This window comes from Ictidomys tridecemlineatus, chromosome 11, assembly GCF_052094955.1.
Source record: "Ictidomys tridecemlineatus isolate mIctTri1 chromosome 11, mIctTri1.hap1, whole genome shotgun sequence".
NCBI lineage: Eukaryota > Metazoa > Chordata > Mammalia > Rodentia > Sciuridae > Ictidomys > Ictidomys tridecemlineatus.
The window spans coordinates 31,860,661-31,873,461 of record NC_135487.1 but is presented as its reverse complement, the minus strand read 5'-3'; the positions used below and the strand labels follow the sequence as shown (position 1 = coordinate 31,873,461).

At 39.9% G+C, this 12,801-nt stretch overlaps 1 protein-coding gene across 8 annotated transcripts in view; it reads right to left on the bottom strand.

Moving 5' to 3' along the window:
• Window positions 1–12,801, bottom strand: part of St3gal3 (ST3 beta-galactoside alpha-2,3-sialyltransferase 3) — a 192,188-nt gene that overhangs the window by 130,151 nt on the left and 49,236 nt on the right. The window lies entirely within an intron of this gene.

The following is a 12,801-nucleotide window of genomic DNA, read 5'->3' as shown; positions in this document are numbered from 1 at the left end:
GTTAAGGCCACTGTTTGAATTTTTTTTTTATTTGCTAACATTAATATGTCAGGTGATTTCACATAAAAATTTAGATTTCTAACTTCTCTGGAAAAATAAGGAGGTCCTGGCAATAAGGAAAATGCCTTCTTTTATTCACCCAGGGTAGCAAATTATCTTTACAAACTGATATCCAAGGTACTCATGGAATAAGTCAGTTTGTTCCCATTCTAAAATGAGGGAAGAGAATGTACCAGAATCCAGCAGAAAGTGACTGGTGGAATGAGAGGATGAAGTTGGAGGGTAAACATCTTCGGAGCTACATTTTGCAGTAACATTTCAGGTTGGTAAAGTCTTTCCATTATTCTCTTTTGCAGCACCTCTATCTCTTCTTTGGAGTATTTACGTGAATACAACAGAGTCTTTACTTGTGTTTAATGTTGGTTTCCCTGTCTAGATTAAAAATTCTGGGTGACACAATGGTTTTCTCACAAGACAGCAGTCCCCCTTATCTGTGGTTTCATTTTCTGCTGTTTCAATCACCCACAGTCAACTGTAATGTGTAAATATAAATGGGAAACTCTATTGTTGTTGTTGTTAATCTCTAACTGTGTCTAATTTATAGGTATATTTGCATAGGGAAAAAAGCATAAGATATATAAGGTTCAGTATTCTCTGCAGTTTCAGGCATCCACTTGGGGTCCTGGAACATATTCCCCACAGATGAAGGGGTTGGGGCTACTGAACTCTTCACTGAGCACAGTACCTGTCACATAGCAGATTCGCAATGATGATTTGCTAAATGATGAATTAACAAATGAATGAATGAAAGATGAACAAATGATGTGAAATAGGGTCTGGAACCAGGTAATTTTTAGAAAACAAAAATCTTACAACTTACTTCTTCACTGTAAATGAAAGGGCCAAATTCTGAATGGAGTTACCAAAACTTTTAAGTATGTATTTTAGAATATCCACATTTCTGGAGATGCTTGACTCTATCTTCCACATAGATGAATCATTTATTCCTTCATATGGAGCTCGCCCTTACCCAGTCTTTACTCCTCTACTCCTTCCTCTGGGCTATCCTAAATACTGCAGTTCATAATAAGCAATACACAGGTGCTGACTATCCCAGAGAAGGGAGCCCACTCTGGCCCATCCAACACCTGCACATTCAGCAAGGGTGTGTCCTTTTGGAAACACTGCAAACCTTCCCACAAAAGAATGGACAGAAAAATCATTCTTTTAAAAATTATTTAATATATTCTGAGGAATATAGTTCCATGTGCTCAATGAAACAAGAACAAAAGAAAAACATCAAGGAATCAATGCCATCGTATACAGTCCACATCAAAATGTATCCAACTGCCCCTCAATGTCCTTTATAAGCTTTCTTACCTCATATCTGGGTTCTAATCAAATTTTACCCATTGCATATGACTACTTGCTTCATTTTTTAAAATATTTTTAGTTGTATTGAACATAATGACTTTTATTTATTTATTTTTCTATGTGGTACTGAGAATTGAACCCAGTGTCAACACATGCTAGGCAAGTGCTCCACTGCTAAGCCTCCACCCAGCCTGCTACTCTGCTTCTTTAATTTCTAGTAAGGAATAGCCCACTCCCCCCCAGTTTTATTTTCTCATGTCACTGCCTTTTGGGGAACGGTTCAAAGCCAGCTGCAGCATGTCCTACATGTTGGATTTATCTGATTATGTCTTCATGATTACATTCAGGTTAAACATTTTTGGCACCAGGCTATGAAGGTGATGTGTATTTCTTATTGCATCACCTTGGAAGATACATAATGGCAGACCATTGCACTACTGGGAATGTTAAATTTGATCATCTGATTAAGGTAGGTACTGACTCAGAACACTTTCTCCTGTGTTAAGTAAGTTAATTATTAAGTAATTAATGTAAGAATTAGGAAGACAATACTGTAAGAATAAGATAATTTTCTTAGTGTGATAATGGTATACAGCTATGTAGAATAATCTTTTTATTTAGGAGATGCAAGCTGAGATATTTGAATAAGTGTGAAAGACTCAACAACTTCTTAGTTTCTAATAGATAGATTTAAATATCCACCTATCGAGATAGAACAAATATGGCAGGCTGTATTTGCTTTTCTGAGGCAGGGTCTGGCTTTGTTTTCCAGGCTGGTCTCCAACACGGGCTCAAGTGCTGTAACCCTCCTGCGAGCGAGGCCTCCCTAGTGTTAGGGGCTATGCCACCCTGCCTGGTATGTAGCAAAATTGCCTCAAAATTGCCTCAAACTAAGACTTTAGGAGAAGAGATGCTATTGCTCATCCTATTGTTTTTACAATTTCCACTGATTTGTAATTTCTTAAAAACAAACAACTAAAACAAACATATAAACCAGATTAACAGGGCTGGGGGTGTGGCTGAGTGGTAGAGCATTGGTGTAGTGTGTGCAAGGCCCTGGGTCTGATCCCTAGCACTTCAACAACAACAACAACAAAAAGGTTTAACAGTGTGTCAAAACTGGGAGCCCTGGGACCAGAGCACAGTAACCTCAGTAGCACATCAGTGGCAGAGTGCTTGCCTAGCATGTGTGAGGAATGGCCTGAGTCACAAAGCTCTACAATTCTCAGAAAAATTACAGAAACAAGCACAGGTAGGAAGTCAGTCAGGCGCCAAAACTATGCTCATTGGAGTAAGATCAGATGTGGATCCACACACCGAGGTAACTGAGACGGCATTAATGATCCTCCAGTCACAATACTCAAAACCCCTCACATCTTCTTCCCTTCTCACTTCCATGCTTCTACTTATCAGAGCTTTCAGAACTTAATTAAGAAATTCATGAATACAGTGATTTTTCAAAAAAGACTTGAAAATGAAGGCCATATTCCAAGAAGGGGGAAAAAAACTTCCCATTTTATTAAACAACTACACTACATGAAAATAAACCTTTCTTTTTAAAATTACTGAGCTAGGAAAGAGCATCAGGAAGAACAGATAAAAAGAATAAGACTTAAGCAATAAGTTCATGAAGGTCAGGTCTGTCACAAGAGCTCTAAATTCAGAACATCTGCACCTCATTACAGAAATCATATACACAAACAGGTCTGAAAAAGACCTCTACGAGATGCATTCGGTTTCAAGCCAGCCACTGCTCTTATTTTTCCTTTTAACTTCCACGGTCCTAGAGGGGAGAAAAATGATGTCCCAACATCCGGATCACATACCTTTGAAACAATCTTCTGCAAAGAAGGAGAAATGTCCATTTGCCTAACAATTAATTTTCTTGAAATTAATAGTATAATCATCACAACTTTAATAACCATGGCCATGTTCTAGATGGCACAGGTACTGCCCACACAGACACTGATTTTTTTTCACTCCTTTTTTTTTTAATAACTTATTTATTTTATTTACATGGTGCTGAGGATCGAACCTCACACATGCTAGGCAAGCACTCTACCAACTGAGCCACAACCCCAGCCCAGATTTTTTTTTTTCCTTTGAGATGCTAGGATCAAAGCCAGGGATTCCCATGTATTAGGCACTGTTACTAAGCTACATCACACATAACTTTATTAAAAATTATAACTTCAATTCTGGACTAATCTCTAGGTCCTGTGTCAAAGTGAGTTTCCAAAAAGATGTCACCCAAAGTCTCATTTATTTAAATATAATGATTTTAAGAACTGATTGCATAGCACATAGCAATAAGTCTCTTAACTCATGTTTTCTAAGCCAGTCAATCTATTGATAGTAGATATGTTCAGGCATTCATTTTGTTTATATATTATTTTAGCTGTTAATGGACCTTTATTTCATTCATTTATTTATATGTGGTGCTGAGAATCAAATCCAAGGCCTCACACATGCTAGGCTAGTGCTCTACCACTGAGCCACAATCCCAGCCCTCAGGCATTATGAATATAAAATGCAACATATCCACAGATTTTATTTATATGTCAATAAGTGAACATGTTTATTGTCTAGAAGGAGTCAGGGAAAAAGAGGAGGAATGCAGATGTCAGAAAGAAGAGGATAAATGATGAGGGAGGGACAAAGAATTCCACAAATCTGGCAACTATAGTTGGAAGAATGAAGATCCAGTAAGGCAAAGGCAGTCAGAGATTGGGAGAGGAAGGGCTCTGTATGTCACAAGAGGAAGTTCTTGCAGGATGTGATAGCACACGCCTGCCATCCCACCAACTTGGGAGACCGAGGCAGAAGAATCCCAAGTTCGAAGACAGCCTGGGCAACTCAGCAAGACCCTGTCTCAAAATAAAAAATAAAAAGACTGAGGGTGTAACTCAGTGGTACAGCACCCTTGGATTCGATTCCTAATATCATAAAAACAAGAAAAAGAGAAGAAAGGAAGTTTTGGATTCTTCCTGCCAGAGAGCAGGGCTCAGGGCTTTCTTCCAGCTCAGAGTCTAAGCTTCATTGGACTTAATATCCCATGTACTTGGCAAAGTGCCTGGGAAGCAGTAGGAACTCAGAAATGTTTGTAAAACTGGATAATTTCTTCTCTCTTCAAAGCAATGAGAAGCAAGGCAAGATTTTGTCAGATGGTTTGTTTCTAGTATTAACAGTCAGTCAGCAACTGCCCAAGTAATTTTCAGTCTGTTCTCATCTCCAGGAGACCGTGCTGTTTTTTCTCCATTACACGTGTTCTATGAATAGGACATACCCTCCCATTATAATGCTGTTGTCATCAGTCCCCATCAGCAAGTCATGGGTGGCATCTCCTTTCTATGTCAACCCTTTTTATATTTGTCCTATATTAGTCCATTTATGCATACCTAAGGGCCTGAGCCTGTCCACTGTTTTGATGACATCTGCCCTCTCTGATACTCTCCCCACCCCAGCCCCTTTCCCTATAGTTCCTCTTCTGCTTTCAGGTTACAGAGTAAACTCTTTTTGGTTTTGAAGTTTTATTTTTTAGGATTTTTATTTTATTTTGTTTTGTTTTTATGGTAGGGGATTGAACTGGGTTTGCTCTAACACTGAACTATACCCCTAGCCTTTTAAAGTTGTTTTAGATTTTTAGCCAGAGTCTTGCTAAGTTGTCGAGGCTTATTTTGAACTTGTGATCCTCCTGATTAAATGGAATTATGGGTGTGCACCCCCACACACACCCCTGAGCTTACAGACTCTTAATGGGGAGTATTCTGAGTGATTCTCTAAACTATGCATCTAGGACCTCAATATATTTCCACTTCAAAAATCTTTTGATTATGTATATTCAAGGAATGGTTTAAATTATTTACTCGCTAGAATGGGAACTCCTCAGTTCCATATAGACAGTGAGCTAATCGGTGTAAACATTGTACTTGCTTCTTTGCCAAGAGAATTAGAAAAACACCATTTACCAGACTTCATCCTACTTCAAAGATCTGCTATATGGATACAAATGAGAGAAGAGTTAAAGAGAAATGCTATATAAAGTACAACATACTCCTAATACCTAAATACAAGTTTGAACCAGTATTTAACAATGAGAATGAATTTATACAAATAGTTTATTACCTTTTTCTCATGTACTTTCCTTAATGACTCATTACATGAGGTTTCAAAATAGTATAGAGAATGCCTAAATGAAATAGAGTAAAATATGTGAAAACCTGAGTCCAGAACCTTCATGGTAGAAAATGAATAAATATTAGGCCTCTCCTTTTCTTGCTCTTCCTATCTTATTTATTGCCAATGTAGTTAATCAATGTTTGTTGAACAAAAGAAATGAACACAAACATCCAAGGCATGAACTCTTCCTAAATGTCTCTCAAACCTGTGCCCTCCTCTTTATCTGAATTATTGCCTCCTTGGTTTACTTATATTTTCAAATATATTTGTTTATTTATTTTGCCCTCAATGCACCAAACTAGGCATCCAGCTCAATACTGAGAAAAGAATGATGTTCAGAACATCCTTGTCTTGGTCCTGATCTTGGAAAAAAAACTTCTAAATTTCGTTCTTTGGATGTTTGCTTCAGTTTTATTTTGCTTTGTGACAGGGTCTTGCTATGTAACCTGGACTGGTCTTGAACTTGCAATCCTCCCGCTTTAACCTGCAGAGACCTGGGATTACAGGTATGTGCCACTGGACCTGGCTCTTGTTTGCTTTGAGTTTTTATAAACAGATATCCTTTTTCAGATTAAACTTCTCTATTATTCCTAGTTTGCTAAGCAGTTCCAGCATGAGCAAATGCTGACTTTTATTAAATGTTTTTTCTGTATTTACTAAAATGATTTGTTTTTAATATACTAAAATCTCTTAACCTATTACAACCTATTACTGTGATTAATGGCATTGACGGCTTTCTCTCATGTTAAATCGACCGTGTATATTCTTGGCATAAGCCCAACTAAATTGTGATGCATTATCTTTTTTATACATTGTAAGATTTGCTCAAATTTTATTCAGGACTTCGGTACCTGCTTTTTATTTTTAGTAGCTGGGCCTGAAATTTTCCTTTTTGAATTGTCTTTGCTGGGGTTTGGAATCAAGTTCATGCTAGCTAGCTTTAAAAACTGAGTAAGGAGTGACCTTTTTTTCTGTTCTCTGGAAGAGTCTGTAAGAGGCAGGAATTATTTATTCTTTTTAATCTGTTGAACAAAAAAGCTTCAGTGAATCCATCTGGGCTTGGAATGTGGTTTTGTTAGTTTATTTTTTCACTCATTTTGTGTAAAGATATTTCATTATTAATTCTATTGGTTAAAGTTTATAGGATTTAAGGTCTTCCAAGACATTTTATGAGTCAGTTTTGCTCAGTTAACATGATTCTAGAAATTGACCACTTTTCACAAAAATCACAGAACTTTGGATGTAAAACTGTTTATAATATTCTCAGTCTTTTAAAAGTCTGGGCATGATGGTACAAGCCTGTAATTCCAGGAATTTGGGAGGCTGAAGCAGGAAGATTACATTTGAGGCCAGCCTCAGCAATTTAGTGAAGACCTTGTCCCAAAAAACAAAAAATTCAAATTAAAAAAAAAATTTTAAAAAAGACTAGAGATATAACTTACTGGTAGAGTATCCCCAGGTTAATGCACAGTACTACACACACAAAAAAAAAAAAAAAAAAGAAAAACCAATCTGCAGCTTCTATGGTTTCCCAATATTTATTCCTGGGCCTGATCACTGGCACCTGTTATCCAACTGCTTTTTCTCTTCTTGACTTTACCTTCATCTGTCTTCCCAGACGTCTCTCAGTTTTATTCATCTTTCTTTTTTTGGAAGGTGGACGGGGGTACCACAGATCAAACCCAGGTGCCCATTACCACTGAGCTATATCCTCAATCTTTTCTATTTTTATTTTTTGAGACAGGGTCTCACAAAGTTGCAGAGGCTGGCCTCAAACTTGTGATCTTCCTGCCTCAGTATCCCAAGTCGCTGTGATTATAGGCATGTACTACCATGCCTGGCTTAATCTTTTGAAAGAAAAAAATTTTGACTTTGTTGATCCTCTACATTGTATTTTGCTTTCTTTTCACCAAACTCTGCTCTTTATCATTTTGTCTTCTTTCTTTGGGTTTAATGGCCATATATCTTCTAACTTCTTAAATTCGATATTTGAATGATTGATTTTCAGCCTTTCTGTCCCTAATATATGCACTTTAGTCTACACATTTTCCTCTAAGCTTGGTTTTAGTAGCTTTACACATATTTTGACATACAGTACTCTTGATATCATTTAGTTCAAAACACTTTCTAATTCCCATAAGCTTTTTTCTTTGGTTCAATGATGTTTATTGGTTAATCGCTAAACACACAGGGATAGTCTAGTTATCTTTCTGTTATTGATTCCTTACTTAATTCCACCTGTGGTTAGAAAACTTTAATCCTAGGTCCTATTAACCCTGTGAAACATGTTGAGACTAGCCTTAGCGTGGTCTGCGGTCTTCCCTTCATCACTGGGTAAAGTCTGAACTCTCTGTGTTACATATAAAGCCCTTGGTGACCTGAGCTGCTACCCAACCAGTCAGTGAGTGCCAGTCCCTATCAGTCCTCTGCATGCTAGCCACGCCAGGCTTCCCAGAGGCTTCACGGGCCCTGCTCTTTCACTCTGTGCTTCTGCCCACACCTCTCTATGAGAAATGCTCCTTGCTGTTCTCTGCTCCTGTCCTTCCCTTCTCAGCTTCCCTTCCACCAGGAAGCCTTTCAGGCTTTCTCTCCATCTCTAAGCTTCCTCAGTCTGTGGTGCTGGGGCAGTTGGTATCCTTACTCCCAACCTGCTCGTTCAGCCTATCCTCCACACTGCCAGGTGCAAATCCGACCATATTTCTTCCGTGCTTAATACCCTTCCATCAGCTGCTCTCTGAAACCTTAGGTATGGTCTGTGTCTGTGAGGCCTTTCCTACACCCTCCCTCAATGCTGAGTTTCCAGGTCAAATTAACATTCCCTGGATTCCTGCAGTACTCAAGGGGAATGAGGGGTGGGATGGCTTCCTTGTTAAGTTTTTCCTTAATTTTTTTTTGGGGGGTGGGGTACTGGGGGTTAAACCCAGGGGTGCTCTACCACTGAGCCACATCCCCAGCCATTTTTATATTTTATTCTGAGATAGAGTCTTGATAAATAAATGGCCTGATGGCCTTGAACTTGTAATATTTCTACCTCAGTCTCTGGAGTCACTGGGATTATAGGTGAGTGCCACTGTATCCAGCCTCCTCATTGCTTTTTAAATCATGGTCTTTATTTTATTTTAAAATATCAAATACGGATGACTGTGGGCTTTTTCCAAGGTCGGTAAGTACTGTAAGTACTGCTATGCACTCCCCCCCCCATCTTAGCATCTTACTTATTTTAAGGGTATTGTACCTAGTCAGACCATAATTTCCTTAAAAGTAGGGGCATCTCTAATTTTTATTTTAAAAATTGGATCAAATTAATTTCAACCTTAAAAATTACTGCATCACTTATGGAAACCACAGTAATTTGTTTAATCAGTATGATTAAAAGCATGTGAAATGAACTTTGCTGAAGGAGTGAGGGAACACAACCACCAGTCTTAAATTCTCAGTAGTCAAATAAAAATTCCAGAAGAAACCTCTGTGTTCTGTGAATGTTCCTTTACACAAAGTCCAGAACACCACATTTTCATAGGTCTTTCCATTAAGGTAAGAACCTTCTATGCTCCTGCCTTGTTAAACCTCGACTCCAGACCCGACCCTGGAGCCTCATACCCTGCTCTGCCCTACCCCCCCCCCCACTTTGGTCCCACTTCTCCCTGCCCACCACCATTCCTCATAGGTGGCTCTCATGGCTCACTGGGGCTGCAGAAATATTTCCAATATTCCACTCACCTGAAACACTCCCCCAGGCCCCCACCCGCTGTCAGAGCACACCTGTTTCTCAAAGGCGACCTTGTGCTCTTGCTTCTCCTCTCCCTTCTCCCTCTCTGAAACACTCCATCTCACCCGGCCTTATCCTCGGTTACTTTCTGGAGTCTCGGCTTTCAGTCTGCAAACTTCTCCAGCCCAGATGCCTCTCTTCCTGTACACCCCAAACCGCCTAGAGCAAGGCTGCCTGAGGAAGAAGCCATCCCTCAGCAGTAATCCTCCTTGACTGACAGAAAAAGTAATTGACACCTCTTCTCCACCTCTCTTCCTCCAACCCCAGGGCTACTTGGGTGGTATTCACGGGAATCCAGCAAGGAGCTGTCAGTGCTATCTGCATGAATATTTCCTTGTAATCCAAGATCCCTCAACTATTTCCATGTTACCAGCTGAAGACATTCCTGCTATAAGCTGAGAGGATGAGAGGAGGCTGTTTCCATAGCTCTGTGACAGGATCAGGGCTTCTCAATCTAAAAATAAATCTACATGTGCATGCACAGGCGCACGCTTGTGCACACACAAAATTATTTTGCCTTTTTGAGGTTCCAGAGCAAGGAATCCTTAAATTCTAAGCCTCATATTCTTCCCTTCTATCCTTTCTCTGGTAGAATTTAGTTTTTCTCTCCTTTTTAAATCTCCTCAAGTAAATAAAATTATGATATTGTGATGGCAGCAATTTAAGTTCTGTAATTCTGGGGAACCTAAAATGTGAAGTTTTTGAAGAATCTTTGGTTCACCAATATAAAATTGAGCCAATCAAGAGCTTTGAGTTATGCAACATCATGGCAGTGAGGGCCTTTGTGTCCTTCCCTCCCTCCCTCAGGTAGGCAGGACCACGTGGCTGAGTTCCCACCCAGGAACTGCATGAAGCACATGCCACGTGGGCCTGGCTCAGACCTTCTGCACAACTTCCCATGCTCCCACCCTCTCCCCTCTGAGAGCTGGATCAGAAGATCCAATGGAGGACTCTAGGACCTAGGTACTGGCAGGGTCATTAGACGGAAGGAGTCTGTGTCCCTAAATAAATTAGGTAGATAGAACAGAATCTTCCCCCAGCCCCATAGGCCTGCACCAGATTGTGAAAGAAGAGAAATAAGCCTCTATTTTGTTAAACCACTGAAAATCTGTAGTAGTTTGTTTTAGTAGAATCCACCCTCAAATGTTAACCTGAATTCTTAAAGTTAAAAATAACAATTATTCCAAAGTATTACTTGCAAACAATTCCATCCACACCAGCCATGTACCCATGTACTATAGTGTGGATGTGGTTTGTTCCCCAAAGATTCACATGCTGGAAGCTTGGCTCCCAACGTAATGGAATTCACAGGTGGGGAGACCTCTCAGAGGCAGGGCACTGGGGAAGATCATCAGGCCATGAGGCACTGCCCTCAGAAGGCTTCATGCCCATCTCAAGGAACTGGATTCATTACTGTGGGAGCAGGTTCTTCTAAGGCGCTTAGCTCGCTCTCTCGCGTCCTCTCCCACCATGTGATACTATCCACTACACTACAACGTGGGGCTGTTTTAGTCAGCTTTCTCACTGCTGTGGCTAAAAGATCTAACCCAAACCATTTTAGGGGAGGAGAAGTTTATTGGAGGGCTCTCGGTTTCAGAGGTCTTAGTCCATAGACCAGCTCCATTCCCTGGGACTCCAGGTGAGGCAGAACATCATGGCAGAAGAGTGTGGCGAAGAAAAGAAACTCACATGGCGATCAGAAAGCAAAGAGAGATGTCTCCATTTGCCACATACAAATATATATCCCAAAGCCACACCTCAATTCCCTCCAGCCACACCCCACCACTTCAGTTACCACTCAGTTAATCCCTATCAGAGGATTAATTCACTAATTGGGTTAAGACTCTTATAACTCTTGAACCTTAATCATAACAGGGGTCCTCAACAGACACTGGCACCATGCTATTTGAACCTTCCAGACACCAAAATAGTCAAATAAACCTCTTTTCATTATATATTACCCAGAATCAGGTATTTTGTCATAGCAACACAAATGGACCAAGACACCATGTTATCATTTTCATTTCAGGCAACTTAGGCACTGTGGTAGAAGTTGCAATGTGCTGCTGACATTCCCTCTAGAAAAACGAAGGAATTTTCCCCAGATGCTGGAATCATGGTAGACCAAAAGCCCTCATCCATCAGCTCTCTTCTGGAAATGTCTTGGTTAAGCGCACTGCTTAGCATAGGGTCATGCCCTTTCTGGGGCAGCCCTCATGAAATGACGACTGACATCCAGTGACTAGTCAGGAAAAACTATAAAGACACAACCCCTTTCCTCCAACTCAGAAGGGCCATCCTAAATCCATATTCTCCACAATGTAGATTAAAGCCTTTACAGACACTGAATCATAGCTCAACATCTCCCTCTGTATAAGATTCTCTCCCAGGCTGGGGATGTGGCTCAAGCGGTAGCGTGCTCGCCTGGCATGCATAGGGTGCTGGGTTCGATCCTCAACACCACATAAAAATAAAGAAGTTGTGTCCACTGAAAACTAAAAAATAAACATTAAAGAAAATTCTCTCTCTTTCAAAAAAAAAAAAAGATTCTCTCCTCCTTCCTCATCTCCTTCATTTCTTTTCCTTCCAGGTGCGTGATCCCATAAACCATTCCCTAGTATGCTTTTCACACACTGATCTTTATCTCAGTTTGCTTTCCCTGGATCTCAACCTGAAACAAGCAATATCATGTTGCCCAACCCAGCCTCAGCATATGGCACAAATACCAAATTTTCTCTTAAAAAAATGCACAAAATCATCATATATGGAATCTTTAAAATTAAGACTCTCTGCAAAAATTCAGGATATACCATACTAATAAAAGACAAATTATTTGCAAGAAAATAAATGAACGGTCACAAATATTTCGTAAGCTCCTCCAAGAAATGGAGCTTTGAAATTGTCCTAAAACCAACATTATCACCTTGCTTATAATCAAGGAAATATTAAATGTATAACTAAGAACCACATATCAAGAATTATTGAAGACCTAGTATCCATCTCGGATACATGGTATTATACTTATAGCAACTCTTTTTCAGTGCTGACCATAACATAGTGCTAAGAGCTTTATTTGGATTATCTCATTGAATAAAACAGACACAGACAGTAAGTGACCCAAAGCCACAAAACCAGGACTTGATGTTAAGTAGGGTGGGAACTCCAAAGCCTCAATGCTTACAAACTCTATTATGCAATAATGCCTCTAATGTCTTACATTATTTTCAGAGCTTAAGCTCTGAAAGTGGTTAAATACTGTAACCAGTTCTTTACCTAATTTGCAGGAGGGTAGGAAATCCAAATGGCAGGTAAAAGTGATTCCAAAAATCTGCATTCTCTCCTCCCACCTCTTTACAGCCTCCTCTAAAGACACTGGCCCTGCCTTCCAGGTGCACACAGTCTGGAGTGAGTTAAAAAACTGTTCCATGCAGGATTTTGCCAGACGTGACATCCAGCACCAGCCTATGCCATGGCAATCA